General features: G+C 37.3%; 1 pseudogene; it reads right to left on the minus strand.

Moving 5' to 3' along the window:
- Positions 1–13,253: 13,253 nt before the first annotated feature.
- On the minus strand, positions 13,254–13,372 carry LOC112470951 (annotated as a pseudogene).
- Between the last annotated feature and the right edge of the window lie 1,379 nt (positions 13,373–14,751).

The following is a 14,751-nucleotide window of genomic DNA, read 5'->3' on the forward strand; positions in this document are numbered from 1 at the left end:
TTCTTAGCATGATTATCTTGAGGTCTATCCATGTTCCTGCAAATAGCAGAATGTCTTTTATCATGGCTGAATAATATTTAATTATATATATATATATATATATATATTCTACATGTAGTATATCTCCATCTATATCCCTAGAATTTCTTTTTCTGCATCTATGATTAAGATTTGCAAATAGTATATTCTACATTCTAGATACTTGAAACTTTGCATGTGGCCTCTGCATGAAGAGTTGTCCCCCAAGAGATCCGGGGACAGTCCTGGAGTGCAGTCTAAGTGGTGGAGCTCTGGGAGGGTGGCACCAGAATTCTCCACACTCTCTTCCTAGTATTATAAAGCCTCATAAGTTTCCACCATGTATTGCTTCAGATGCACTGTCGTGATAAGAAATATTAGAAGTTCTGCTTTAGCATAAATATATACCAAAGCATCTATTTTTGCCCTCTATGTTCACCTATCCAAATGTTAGATTGCCAGACTGCATTATTAGGTGGGGGATGATCTAATTTTCAAAGAGCCAATTCTATTTAAATACCTATAAGTGTAATTACAGCAGATCCTTGCATGACATGGTTTTGTTCAATTGTTTTATTATACCATTGATGAGAAAACAAAAAAATTATCTTGGTTAAAAGCCACTGTCTGTGTAGAGTTTGCATGTTCTCTCTATGTCTGTGTGGGTTTTCTCCAGGTACTTGGTTTCCTCCCATATCCCAAAGATGTGCAGGTGAGATGAACTGGCATGTCTACATTGCACCAGTCTGAGTGAGTGTGGGTGTGGTTGTGAGTGGCTCTGTGATGAACGGGTATCCTGTCCAGAATGAGTCCTGCCTTGCACCCTGAGCTGCTGGTATAAGCTCCAGCTACCCATGGCCCTGAAGTGGATTAAGCAGTTAGAAGAAATTATCTTACACATGTATTAATTTTTCTTAAATATATGTGTACCTCACATTTATTTTAATGTTAAAAATTAGAAGTGTTTTGAATTTTTATTCAAAAGTTCTGTGATGTTTTTGTAACCAGAAATAAGTCTCAGTTTCCAAGAACCTATCAACAACTTTAAGTAAGGACTTACTGTACTCTGATTCTTGTTAGCTTGTTAACTTGAATTAGAGAGTGAGGATAATTTACCTTTTGTCTTTTTACTACAACGAAACTCTATTCCCACTGAAGTAATTTTAACACTTATCAAAATGCAGAAAGAACCAAAAAAATAGTGAGATTGTATAAATGCATGCAAATAAATTTTTATATCCCTATATTTAGTATTTTAGAATACATATGTATTTATATATAATTTAAATTCTACTAATAGCTAATAATTGGTAATGAGGTTTTAAAGATGTCCCAAGAACCCAGGACCATAATTGGAAAATTTGATCAAGTTACTCTGGAGAAGAGAGATAAATCCTTGCCAAGATATGCAGCATCTTTTGCATGTTCAAAGTGTTCATATGGAAGAAAAACAGGAATTACAGAGTGAGAAAGGCATATCCTTAATCGACCTCCACAGAGCTCATCTGGGAAGAAAGTGGGGCCCTTCTTGCCTGCCTTGCAGACGTCTGTTTTGTACTCAACATCCAGCATTTTCTGTTTCTCAGTCTTTTGTGTGCTTAGGCTGTTTCTTAAAGAACAAAATCTTGTCCATCATAATATAATGCAAGGCCTTACTTCTCTTTGAGGCCCATGTGCTCCCACTTCCTGCAATCTCTTTACTTAGGAGCAAATTTCCCTTCATTAAAATTAAGCCTCATTTCTTGCTCATCTTTTCCTGTTTTTCTCAGCAAAACAGTGCAACACTGAACCTCTTTTTCTCTCTGCTTTACTATCTTGTCACTTCATAACTAAATTTTTTCCCTCCAAAAACAACCAAAGTAGTTTCTTCTACTTGATTTTGCCCCACCTTTGTGTGAAAAAAAGAGGAAGTGTGTGTGTGTGTGTGTGTGTGTGTGTGTGTGTGTGTGTGTGTTGGCAGCAGAGAGGATAGAGTGTGTTTTACTTTACTAAGTCCTCAATATGTACTAAAAAGGTCTATTTTGTATATTTTGCATGAGGTTTTTGTCTGGACCCTGGAATTAGTGATTATGCTCCAATTGATACTAACTGCAGGGATAAAATGGCCTTATATTTCCAACTGGAATTGTGATAGCTCAAAGTAATTCTCCAAGGTCAGATTCTTAGAGAGCTAACTAGACTATTGTGAGGTTAGCATTGGCTTTTCCAAGACAGGAGTTTTCAGGTTCTAATAAATCTACCCCTATAACAGCTATCCTTCCGTCTTAATTTATTCTCATTTTCTCTTCTCTCTCAGTCAGCATATTAGCTAACTTCTCCATTAAGGCCAAGTGGACATGAGGAATTCTACAGACCTGAATTTCATAGGTCTCTGAGCAGCACTGAAGCTACCTTACCCTTGACAGGCAGACAGAGAATGGCCATTCAATAACAGCCAGTAGAATAGGACTGCAGTGGAGAGTCCAAGACCCGTGGGCATAGCTTCCACTTTGATGTCAAATAAAGTTGAGTCTACCTGATGGAGATTGATGTGTACCTGAATCCTGATCAAACCAGAGCAGGGTTCACACTGCAATGCTCACTTTCAAAGGGCTTTACCACAAGTGTTAAGGAGACTCATTGAAGTAGTGGGGACAAAGCCCCAGAGAACTCTGTCTAGGTAATGATGTGCTGGCTATTCTGGTTACCCTTCAGTTCCCACTTAACCTGTCTTAACTCTCCTGTTTGCTAAACCTGGACACTCATCAAGTGGTGGTTAAAAACCTGAAAACTATATACTTGAAACTAATTTTAAAAAACCTAAAAAACTACTGGGTGACTTTAGGCAAATTACTTAATTTCTAAGACCAATCTATAAAATGAGTTAATGATATTGCAAACATTGTGTGCATATGTGTGTATATGTTATTAAGGTTAATTATTATAATCAGAGTAAAATGCATAGCATAATTCCTACCGTATAGTACAGTAAGTCCTCACTTAATGTGGTCCACAGGTTCTGTGACTTTAAGCAAAACAACATAAAACAAAACCAATTTTATCATAGGCTGATTGATATAAACAAGATTTAAGTTCCTATGGCATCTCATTAACATTCTAAAAACAAACAACATTGAACAAGTCACGTTATTTGAGGACCTACTGTAATACATTACTAAAACTATTGGCTTTTATCATCATCATTAGACAGGTGTTGAACACTTAACATGTACTGGGCAGTTTACCAAGTATCGTGAATACAAAAGCAAGTAAGAAATGGATCATGGCATTGTTTAGCTTACAATTTTGAGTATATCTCATTTGAATAATTAAGAGAAGTAGATTTTTTTATTCTCATCCTTTTTTAAGTGAGACAACTGAAGTTCAAAGAAGTTAATAAGATTGTTTAAAAGTTACATAGCTAGTAATGGACAAAGCTGGGATTTGAACCCAAATCCAAATTATTACAAAAGATTTCCCTCTGTTTGCTTTTAATACTGATTATTACAAATAAAGTGAGGATCCAGGAATAAGAAAGAATGAGAAAGGGGATTTGGTAACTCAAAAGCCCTCAGGTTACCTTATTCTTACAGAAGGCTCAGGAATGAAAAAGATAGATGAGTGAGTCAGACTCAACGAGAGCTGGTGCCATAGTATCAGAACTCTTGATATCCGGTCTACCTTATTGTACCTAGGTGAGCCTGTAGATTCCACAGAAAAGAGTGGGCTGCAGGCTTTAGCTCGACCCACCTGCCAGAGTCTTTACATTTCAGACCCACTAGTAGAACTGTTAAGGATAACTGGCATCAAGCATGTCACAGCAGACATGCACGTGGGGGACCAGGGCCATTCTTTCCTATCCCGTTCTCCACCAGGAAGAATGCTGCCATTTATACAGGGAGTGCACAGGAGGCTCAGGGCCTCCCAAAGCTGTAGTTAAAGCCTTTTCCGCATGTCTAACTGGAGTTTGCTTTTTTTATTTTCCTTCTCATTTGCTCTAATTTTCAAGTGTTACTAGCTTATTTCCTTAAAGATCAGAAACAAACAAAAATGCTTGCTTTTAAAAAAGTACTACAATAGTTTCTGTATTTTCTTTAATTTTATTTTTTCCTAAGTTATTTCCTCTTCTTAATTCTATATACTAGTTTGTTTTAAACTTTTTATGCTATGGTTAGCTTTTTGTTTTAATCTTTTAACTCTTATACTTCATTGACCTTAAAGCTTCTTTATCTTTTACTTATAAATTTTATATATTATTTTGTAACTTTTAATCTTTTATCTCTATTATGACGAGCTCTGTTATTTTAAAATTCTGCTTTATTTATTTTTATAATTTATTTGTAATGAATCCCTTCTTATTTTTCATATATATATAAAATCTTCCCTTTGTTTTCTTGTTTCCTAGAGTTTTCCTATATTTGATTGTATTTATAATAATCAACAAAAAGTATGGTCATACTGCTAATTTTTTTTTTTTTTTATTAAAGAGCTTCATCAGGCTATTTTCAGATGTTAGGGTTTAGAATAAACAGAGTGGGTCTTTCATGGAGCCTGCCGGGAGATAAGTGCAGAGAGCCAGTAACATAATCAGTAGAACTGGACTTACTGCTCCCTCTCAGGCTCCACCCAAAGGCCACCCCATAACAGCTGAAGAATGGCCTTCACAAAGGGCCATAAGTTAATTCTTACCAAAGCTCTAAGTCTCTGTAGAGGGTACTTTTAGTCTACTGAAATATCTGACTTCAGACCACCCATACTTTAAATAAATTGATATGCCTGAAGTAATTTAACCTATAAAGTTGTGTATACATAAAATATCTTGCAAGTAAATCACAGTGATCATTAACAACAAAGACAGACTTAAGCTTACAAATGAGAAATGATGAGGGCTGCTTCTACTTTGATCTTCTCATACTTTCCTCTAATAATAAGGAGTGGGGCTGAGAGGATATATATACAGAATGGGAAAATCTGTGAGTTCATTGAGGAAGGAGGCGACAAATCTAGATTGTCTATTAGAGACAATAATATAGAATGGCTCCAGAAGTTTGGAACAAACCCCTTACTCTGCCATTTCCTGTGTGCCTATCAAAATATTTGACACTATCTGGGTCCTCAGCAAGGTTAGGCCAAATGTTGCATAAAACACTTTTCAATCCTGGTTACTTATTGGAATTACATGGAGAGCTTAAGAAAAGCAAAATCAAAAACAACCTATGCCTGGGCCTAGCCTTCAGAAAAATAAATTGAATGGGCATGGAGTGGGGCCCAAACATTGATATATTTTTCCTATTTTCCCAGAGAACACTCTCTAGCAGCACTTGTAGCTGCAGTGTTTATTCCAAGATAACTCATAGATTATAGTCCTAACCTTACCTTCAAAGTTTGCCATGAAATATCTCACTTTTATTATTATTTTCGCATCACTCTGGTATATCGATAGTCTTTGGAAACAAATGACATCATTCTATTAATAACATTCTGCTTTTACTAGTTTGATCGCTGAAAATGTCAAATCCTAGAAAACATAGCATTCCTACCTGTGAAGTTAAATGAATGCTGGCAGTGAGCTGCACTTTTTTTCTAAACAAGAAAAGGACTAAAAAGATTTTCAATTGACTATTAGGCATCAAGTGTTGAGAACCCCTGGAATATAGAATCTCTCTTTCAACAAGTAGAAAGATTTCAGTTCATAGCATAGTGACAAAGAAATGATATTAGCATTACTACTATTAATAACAATAACAAAACCATTTACAAAAGTAGCTATAACAATAGCAACAACTACTGCTATTACCATTCAGCTCTTACTTATGTCATGAACCATGTGAAACAATTTATCTTCTAATTCACGGGTCAAAAATCAGGCTAAAACCAATCAGACAACTTGTCTATGTTCATATAGTTCATAAGTGGCAGAACCAGGGCTCAGGCTCAAATCCAAGGGGTTCGCAGTCTAACCTCTTAACCACCTGCTAAAGTAGCTTTGCCCCTATCCATTGGGTATGGAAGTCAGAGATCAGGGGTGTTCTACAGTCACATATTCAAGTAAATCAAAAGCCAGACAGAAAAAGTTGAAAAACATATGATATCATTTATATGTGGGATATAAACCTAAAAGCAACAAATGAACAGGACAAAAAAGCAGAGACTCATGGACATGGACAATAGACTAGTGGTTACCAAAGGGTAGGGGGGCAGATAGATGGGATAAAAAGTGTCAAATATGTGGTGACAGAAAGAAAGCTAACTATGGGTGGTGAACAGACAATGCAATGTATATACATGCTTACTGTTGAACTGTACACCTGAAACTTACTGAATTTTGTTAACCAATGACACCATTTAAAAAAAGTGCTCACTGTACAGAGACTTAGTAATTTGAAAAAGATTAATCTGTGGCCTCCAAGTCTCTGGGAGAGGGTTTGTGGAGGTCACTCTTCAGACAGTTCTGGGTGGCTTTTGGGTGGAGACTGAGGGGGAGCAGCAGAAGCAAGATCAATGGATTACAGGGCTTTCTGCCCTTACCTCCTGATAGGCTCTGTGAGAGTAAGGTGTAGTATGTTTGTTGCTTGATCCTAACATGTAAAACCAATTAAATAAATTTATTTAACTTGAACTTTTGACATGTTAGGTTAGTAGATACTTCTTTGTTGTGAGAGGCTATCTCCTAATATGTTAAGCATACTTCCTGACCTCTACCCTATAGATGCCAGTAGCAACTGCTGAATACAGTGTGACAATCAAACATGTCTCTAGACATTGTAGAATGTCCTCTAGCAGCAAAATCACCACACCCTTGGCACTCCATTGAGAAACAATGACTTAATCCTTGCAGCCATCTTTCGTGAAGGGCAAGATAACCATCATCACTCTTCATTTTATTTAAAAAAAGAAGATCAGACTAAGAGGCTGTGATTTGTCCAAAGTCACACAGAGTGGCAGAGTGGACTAGGTACTGACTCCCAATTTGATTCCCAATCCAGTGCTTGTTTTATTTATGTCAGCATTTCACACATGACAAGTACAAGACATTGTCCTCAGAGCAAGAACAGGCAGACTTTGTAACATTCACCCTGGGCTGCCCAGTGAAGTCAGAGCCTCTGCCAGAAAGGCTACTCCTGGTGTACACAGACTCTGCAGGCCATGGTATTCATACATTAAATGAGGTCAAGGGTCCACAGCCTCATTAACAGCTAGTTTTCAATGAAAGCTTCTGGACTAGAGGATAAGTTGACTTTTAATTTAAAAAGTAGTTAATTCAGCCTTTGAAAAGCATCCTCTAAATTTCACCATCATCCTCATTCTCTTTGCTTGATTTCCTTAAGACAGAGTACCTTAGACAATTCCTGGGCCAGGCTGCAGTAAAATTGACCCAACTATACAGGATAACTGCAGAGGTTTGTGCTAACGGCAAGAACAGCCCCAAGAATTAATCTAATTTTCTGCTGATGTCCAAGCAGGCAGCTGGCAAAGGTTCTCAACAAAGGTTCAGGATGTCCTATTAGATGAAGAGAACAATTACAGGCATCCTGAAAGAAAGGAGTCTCTATCCAAGGTCTCTATTTAAAAGTAGCAAGACCCAGCCAGGGAGAGATTCCAAATGCTGAAGAGGGACCAGTAAGGGCAAGGCAAGATGCCTATCCAGGATGAAACTAAGGGATAGGCTCAGGGAATGAAATAAATGTTTTTATAGAAATGGACTTTAGGACAGAGTGAAGGCCTATTATCAGGACCAAAATTAGATAAAAAGCAAAGGCCACTAATGGAGAGCTCACACAGTATGAGGCCTGTCTCAGAGCAGCCCTGATCTTAGGGATGAGTTAGAGAGTGAAGGAACCCCACCAGGTATGAGATTCAGAGGCCAGGAGCCATGGGGACTTTTAGAAAACACTTTAGCTTCTTTTGTTGTCACAGAATTTTTAGTTGCTCAAAAGGGAAAAAAAAAAAACTCAAGTAGTAGGATCTAGTGCCTAAGAGCACAAGACATGGGATCAGGCAAATCTGGGTTAAACTTTGTATACCAAATAACTGTATGGTCCTGGAAAGATGCTTAATGTCTCTAAGATATGGTATTATTGCTTTTAAGATGGGAGCAGATATAGAATCTCTTCCACAAGATTCGGTAATTTGAATGAGATAACGTAGTAAAAATTCAGTAAATAGTCACTTAAAGTAATTTGTTTCCCAGTCTCAATTTAGGATTTCACTTGGAGGGAGAGGAAGGAAATGGAAGGAAAGGTGGGGTTGCTGTTTTTGTCAGAGGTTCTAATTTTAGTGACTGTCCTTGCTCTTAGCATCTCTTTTCATCATTTCCTCACCACTTCATACATTATTAAAAGGAATGGAGACTTTTTATTTCTCTTTTTGTGATATCCAAAGATTTCCTCCACCTAGAGATATTTAACATTCTCCAGATGCTCACAGCCAGGCTTCAAGTTAGCATAGCTACACCTGGATTTGGATCTAGAGACAAATTGCTACTTCATTATAGAACCAGTGAGAAGCATCCAATTTTTAAGGTTGTTAAACTTGCAAGGGCAACAGAGATCCAAATGAATATATAATGAAGAATTACCTAACATGGGGCAAAGCATCTTAGAGGTAAAAGAGAAACACACACACACACACACACACACACACACAGCCCTCATGTCCTAGAAAGACATTTTATAATAGTAGGAATAGTTGTGGTAAGACTATTTCTTATATTCTATTTCCTATTTAGATATGATAAGCAAGATGTAAAATGCCAGTTACTCCTTTACTTTTCACAAGGCAAGGGGTGCCAAGGAGTCAGCCATCATTTAGTAAGCTTTTCTGTACACCTGTCACCTGTGCAGTCCTCTCTGAAAGTCTTAGAAGCACAGACTCTTTTCGTTTGTGAATATCACCCACTGTGCTGCTGCTGATAAACATTCACTCAAAAGATGTCTGGTCTTACAAGATACAGGAAACAACAGCCCAGTTGCCTGAGGAATCATGGATTCATGGAGGAGGCTTGTGGGGTCCACCTCTAGAGCCACAGTGACAACAGAGATGGAAAGCTTAGTTGCCCTAAGCTTGTGACACACACTGTGAATTCCTGAGCTATTTGGGGAAATCAGCAACCACTTTAGTGTCTTTATCTGCTGCAGGAAGAAGCCTTACATATTCTACAGTCAATTGACTTCTGAGTAAAGGAATCAAGCTCTTATTTCTGTCAATTCTAACTCTTTACCTCACCAGTACACTTTTACAGTAGTTTTTTTTCTTAATAAAAATTTCCATTTAAAAGAGGCCTCCAAATAGAATATAAAAAAAGGACGCTCGGTCTGGATTTCAACACAGGACAAAACCAGGTACACGGAAACCCCAAAAGTCATTTTAGAATTTTGCAAACACCAAGCTTACAGTGGAAGATGTTAAATCAATATAAAATGATGAAAATATCAAGGCTTTCTTCTGAAAATGCAGTCACACATACCCTTCCTTACTGCCATTTCCAAACACTCAACTGTCTGAAGCATTTCCTGTCTCCCTAGCTCCTTTGCCAGGCCTGTGCTTGGCAAGAGAACAAGGATCATACAGGTTCTCAAATCACTAACTCATCATTTAAGGGGAAGAGGGCCTGATTGCTTTCCCCACTTTCTATCAGCTTAGCTACTGTTTCTACATAATTAAAAGATGACTGACAGTAAAGAGGGAGTTTGTTTTCTTCCATTGAATGCAGTTGTTTAGATGACAGCCTGTGAGTGCTGCAATTTTGCAGGTTAAAGACAATTTACCTCAGAGGTGATATTGAAAACAACACATAAGTTGCTTCCATATCTTGACTATTATAAATAGCGTGGCAGCAACCATGAGATGTATATATCTTTTTGAAATACTGTTTTGGTTTCCTTTGGATAAATACCCTGAAGTATAATTTCTGGGTCATAAGTTCTATTTTTAATTTTTTGAGGAACATCCAAACTTTTTTCCATAGTGGCTGTACTAGTTTGCAATCCCGCCAACTCTTTTCTCCACATTCTCACCAAGACTTATTTTTTGATTTATTGATGATAGCCATTCTGACAGAGTATCTTTTCATATGTCTATTAGGGACATGTCCTCTTTAGAGAAATACCTATTCAGATCTTCTGCCCATTTTTAATTTGATTGTTGTTTTTAGTGTTGTATGAGTTCTTTATGAATTTTAGATATTAATCTCTTGTGAGATGTATCATTGGCAATGATCTTCTCTCATTCAGTAAGTTGTCTCTTCATTTTGTTGATGGTTTCCTTTGTTGTGCAAAAATGATATACTTCCATTTGTTTATTTTGTTTGTTTGTTTCCCTTGCCCAAGGAAATTTATTAGAAAAAAATACATATTTCTAAGAGCAATGTCAGAGTGTTTGCTGCCTGTATTTTTTTTCTAGGAGTTTTATGGTTTTGGGTCTTGCATTTGTCTTTAATCAATTTTGAGTTTATTCTTGTATATGGTATAAGAAAGCAGGACACGATGAAAGCAGTCCTAAGAGGGAAAGTCATAGCAATACAAGCCTACCTCAAGAAACAAGAAAAATATCAAATAAACCTCACATCTAAAGGAACTAGAAAAATAGCAAACAAAGCTCGAAATGAGTAGGAAAAAGGCAAATAATAAAAATCAAAGCAAAAATAAACAAAATAGAGTCAAAAATTACAAAAATCAATAAAATCAAGAGCTGGTTCTTATAAAAGATAAACAAAATTAATAAATCTTTAACCAGACTCTTCAAGAAAAAAAGAAAGGTGACACAAATAAAATCAGAAATGAAAGAAAAGTAAAAACTGACTCCACAGAAATACAAAGGATTACAAGAAAATATTGTGAGCAGTTATATGTCAACATTTTGAACAATCTTGATGAAATGGATACATTTCTAGAAGCACACGGTCTCCTAAGCATGAGGCAAGAAGAAACAGAAAACTTGAACTGACTGATTACTACTAATGAAATCAAATCAGTTATCAAAAAATTCTTTTAAATAACAAAAGTCCTGGATTGATGACTTCACAGATGAATTTTACTAAGCATTTAAAGAAGAATTAACACCTGTTTTTCTCAAACTACTCCAAAAAATCCAAGAGGAGGAAAGGCTCCCAAGTTCATTTTAGGGGCCACCATTACCCTGATTTGCAAACTATACAAAGATATTACAAAAAAAAAAAGAAGAAGATGGAAGGAAGGAAGGAAAGGAAGGAAAGGAAGGAAAGGAAGGAAAGGAAGAAGGAAAGGAAGAAGGAAAGGAAGAAGGAAAGGAAGAAGGAAAGGAAGAAGGAAAGGAAGAAGGAAAGGAAGAAGGAAAGGAAGAAGGAAAGGAAGAAGGAAAGGAAGAAGGAAAGGAAGAAGGAAAGGAAGAAGGAAAGGAAGAAGGAAAGGAAGAAGGAAAGGAAGAAGGAAAGGAAGAAGGAAAGGAAGAAGGAAAGGAAGAAGGAAAGGAAGAAGGAAAGGAAGAAGGAAAGGAAGAAGGAAAGGAAGAAGGAAAGGAAGAAGGAAAGGAAGAAGGAAAGGAAGAAGGAAAGGAAGAAGGAAAGGAAGAAGGAAAGGAAGAAGGGAAGGAAGAAGGGAAGGAAGAAGGGAAGAAGGAAAGAAGGCAAGAAGGAAAGAAGGAAAGAACGAAAGAACGAAAGAAGGAAAGAAGGAAAGAAGGAAAGAAGGAAAGAAAGAAAAAGGAGGAAAGTAAAAGGAGGAAAGTAAAAGGAGGAAAGGAGGAAAGGAGGAAAGAAAGAAAGAAAATTATAAGCCAATATTCCTAATGAACATAGATGCAAAAATCCTCAACAAAACAGTAGTAAACCAAATTCAGCAATACATTAAAAAGATCATCCATCATAATCAAGATGGATTTATTTTTGGGATACAAGGTGGATTCAACACCTGCAAATCAATTCATGTGATACACCACAATAACAAATTGAAAGATAAAAATTATATATTATCAATAGATGCAGAAAAAACATTTGACAAAATCCAGCATGCAATAATGATTTAAAAAAAAAAACTCTCAGCAAAATGGAACTAGAGGGAACATATCTCAATATTAGGGGCATATGTGACGAATCCACAGTCAACATCACGCTCAATAGGGAAAAGCTAAAAGTGTTTTCCTGAAGATAAGAAACAAGACAAGGATGTTCATGTCCATCACTTTTATTCTACATAGTATTGGATGTCCTAGCCACAGCAATTAGACAAGAAAGAAAAATACAATGCATCCAAATTGGAAAGGAAGAAGTAAAACTGTCACTTTTAGATAACATAATGCTATATAGAGATAACCTTAAAGATTCTACCAAAAAAAACTGTTAGAACTGATTAATAAATATAGTAAAGTAGCAGGATACAAAATTAATATTTACAAACTTGTTGCATTTTTATACAGCAATGATGAACTGTCAGAAAGAGAAATTAAGAAAATAATCCCAGTTAAAATTGCATCAAAATAATAAATACTGGAGGGAAAAAAATGGCGATGACAGAGGCTCTGTTCACCCCTCTGACAACCAAATCAAAGTTGTGACAGAAACAAGGAGCAAGCAGGAAGGAAAAATCACCTGAGATCTAGATGAACAAGCTATACAACCAGGGAGAAACCCAAGAAATCAACCTGCAACAGAAGAAGGTAGGATAGGGCGAGGATGTTGGCCTGCCGGGTCTAGAGCAGCTGAGTGAGATCGAGGCTGCAGCAATGGCAGCAGCAGATGCCTCTTAAAGGGGCCATGTCTGCGAGCAGATTTTTGTGGTGACAGACCTGCTCACTCTGAGCACCAGTGTCAATTAGGCTACACACAGGGGGCACCAGGGACTTACAGGGACACATTGTCAGAATGAAGGTCCAGGTAAGACTTACTCTGTACAGAAGTGCCGGTGGTATCCATTGTTCCCTGCTGAGCCCTCCCAACTTCCACTGAGTGGACATAACACCACTATAGCGGAGGCATCATCAAACTGGATTGCTCCTCCCAGAGGACTCTCTGAAACTCCACCTCCCCTAACTCGCGGCCCCACCCAAGCCACATTCAGTTATATCATCAGCAAGTCAGGTGCTCCTTGCTGAGCAATGCCTAGACTCATACTGGAGGCAGCTGGCCTTGGTTTCTGGTGTGGCCTTTTGAAGCAACTATAAGCACAGCATCTGTGGATTGCTTGTTGAATCTTTTTTTTTTTTTTTAGGCGAGGCAACCCTTGGTTGACCTCACAGATTGCAAGGACCTTGTCAGCTTACAATCCCTTATTTTTTATTTTCTATGCCTACAGCATCTGATCTTCCTAGGTGGTATCCCATCCAAGAACTAACCAGGCCCAACCCTGCTTAGCTTCTGAGATCAGACAAGATCAGTCTTGTTGAGGGTGGCATGGCTGTAAACTCTTGCTGAATCTTAACAGGAGGCCCCAGAGGGGCACAGGCTGGGGCCAAACATGGCTTGCAGCTAAATCCCTCTCAGGACTGTGCCACTGGACACCTACTTCACAAATCCACACTAATAAGACCGGGAGACTTAGGGGCTTTGCTTAGTACATAAAAACAGACATGGAAAGGCAGCCAAAATGAGAAGACAAAGAAGCAGAAACCATATAAGAGAAGAGAACACAGATCCAGATATGATGGAGTCAAGTAATGAAACAGATGCAGAATTCAAAACACTGGTTATAAAGATGCTCAATGAACTTTGGGGAAGTATAGATAAGTTCAGTGAGAACTTTAACAAAGAGATAAAAAACATAAAAACGGAAATGGAAATTATAAAAAGGAACCAGTCTGAAATGAAGAACATATTATTTGAGATGAGAAGTATATTAAATTGAATAAACAAAGGAATAAACAAAGTGAATAAAGAAAAGGATCAAAAGCCCTATCTAGAGGACAGGAAAGCCAAGGGCATTCAATTAGAATGGCAAGAGACAAGATGCCAAGACTATAAAAATAATTTAAGGAGCATATAGGATGCTACTAAGGGTCCAAATATCCATCTGAAGAAAATCAAGATGTTGAACAGCTGTTTGAAGAAATAATGATGAAAAACTTCCCTAACCTGGTGAAGGAAATGGACATAAAATCCCAGGAAGCTCAGAGAATTCCAAAAATCAGGGATCCAAAGAGGCCCACACCAAGACACATCATAATTAAAATGCCGAAGGTTAACTACAAAGAAAGAATATTCAAGAGAGCACCCATAAGATTGACAGCTGATTTCTCCAAAGAAACTATGCAGGACAGAAGAGCTTGGCACAAAATATTCAACGTGATGAAGACCTAGGATCTACAACCAAGAATACTTTATCTAGCAAAGCTATCATTTAGAGTTGAAAGACAGATAAAGAGCTTCTCAGACAAAAATAAGCTAAAGGAATTTGCCATGCCAATATTACAGGAAATGTTGGAGGCACTCCTTTAAGAAGAAAAAACATGTACCAAAAACAGGAATAAAGAATGGTAACAATTACATTCCTATCAATAAGTACCTCAAATGGAAAAGAATTTAGAGCTCCAACTAAAAGATAGAGTGGATGAATGAAATGGAAAACAAGATCCCTACATGTTGCCTATAAGGGACTCACTTCAGTTTAAAAGACACACACAGACTAAAAGGAAGGGGATGGATAAAGTTATTGCTTTGATGGACCTAGGAAGTATTAAAAATCAGAAAGATAAAACACTATGTGATTTCGCTTATATGCAGAATCTAAGGAATCAAAAGAACAAACTAATCAAAACAGACTCACAAATATAGTAGACAATTTGGTG

This window comes from Pteropus alecto, unplaced genomic scaffold (assembly GCF_000325575.1).
Source record: "Pteropus alecto unplaced genomic scaffold, ASM32557v1 scaffold210, whole genome shotgun sequence".
In the NCBI taxonomy this organism is placed as follows: Eukaryota; Metazoa; Chordata; class Mammalia; order Chiroptera; family Pteropodidae; genus Pteropus; species Pteropus alecto.